Source organism: Myotis davidii, unplaced genomic scaffold (assembly GCF_000327345.1).
Source record: "Myotis davidii unplaced genomic scaffold, ASM32734v1 scaffold975, whole genome shotgun sequence".
NCBI classification, from domain to species: Eukaryota; Metazoa; Chordata; class Mammalia; order Chiroptera; family Vespertilionidae; genus Myotis; species Myotis davidii.
Genome location: NW_006286791.1, coordinates 423,864 through 425,189, shown reverse-complemented (window position 1 = coordinate 425,189; position 1,326 = coordinate 423,864). Strand labels below are relative to the sequence as shown.

General features: G+C 41.6%; 1 long non-coding RNA gene across 1 annotated transcript in view; it reads left to right on the top strand.

Annotated features, from left to right (window-relative positions):
* LOC107182274 overlaps nucleotides 1-1,326 on the top strand; it is a 3,970-nt gene that overhangs the window by 494 nt on the left and 2,150 nt on the right. The gene's annotated exons all lie outside the window — the stretch shown is intronic.

Below are 1,326 nucleotides of genomic sequence, written 5' to 3'. Positions count from 1 at the left end.
CTAGCAAGAGAACATGGACACAGAACCTGGCTGGAGATCCTAACCAGAACTTGGCTGGAGATCCTGGCAAGGCTGCTGATCAACTAAACGCTGTCTCCGTGTCATTCCTTCTTCGCCGACTCCGTCCACACCTTTGGGGACCCCTGGACCTGCTGGGGTTGGACCCCAGCAGAGACAGAGTCATGGGGGACTCCCCATTCCTACAGAGTCAATACATCGCTGTCTTGCGATCATTATTACAGAGCTCAGGGGTAAAAGTGAAGGATGAGGCTTTTAAAAACTTGTTTACATCAGTCCAGCAGCACTGTTATTGGTATCACCCAGAAGGCAAACAGCAGCTAAATCTTAAGTTGTGGAAACAAGTTGGAAAGTCATTAAGGCGGGCTCATCAACAGGCAAATGCTATAGAGGCTGATGTATGGGCTATTTTTAATTTAGTAACGTTAGCTTTACAGCCTTTTCAGTCTGATTCTGAAGATTATGAAAAAATTCCTTTGAGGTTGCTCTTTTACAACAATGGGGGGCTACAATTACTATACCTTCTTTACAGAAAGGCCATAGACAAATGATTTTTCAAGCTGGTGCTAGCACCAGTATTCAGGACCAAAATTTATAAAGGGGGCCACTCCAAAGCACTTCGCCCTACCATTAAATTGAAAAACAACTAAACCAGTATGGGTACAGCAGTGGCCCCTAACAAGAGAAAAGTTAGAAGCGCTTCAAATCATTATTAAAGAACAGATACAACTAGGGCATATAGAAGCCAGCTCTAGTCCATGGAATTCCCCTGTCTTTGTTATAAAGAAAAAATCAGGTAAATGGAGAATGCTAATTGATTTAAGATGGATTAATGAGATTACTGAGCCTATGGGACCTTTACAACCTGGAATTCCAAATCCAGCATTGATTCCTAAAAATTGGCATCTGATAATTATTGATTTGAAAGACTGTTTTTATACAATCCCTTTACAATCTCAGGATTGTGACAAATTTGCTTCATTAAATAATAGCCAACCTAATCAGAGATATCAATGGCGAGTTCTCCCCAGGATATGTTAAATAGTCCTACTATGTGTCAAGCTTATGTTCAGCAACCTTTACAAATACTAAGGCAGATGTTTGTTACAGGCATTTGTTATTACATGGATGATATCTTATTAGCACATAAAGAAAAACCTCAGGTAGATAATATGTTGCATGAGGCTAGGAAATTGTTTAAGGAGTATGGACTCCAAATAGCAGAGGAAAAAATTCAGCAAACAGCCCAAACCGGTTTGGCTCAGTGGATAGAGCATCGGCCTGGGGCCTGAGGGGCCCAGAGTGGGT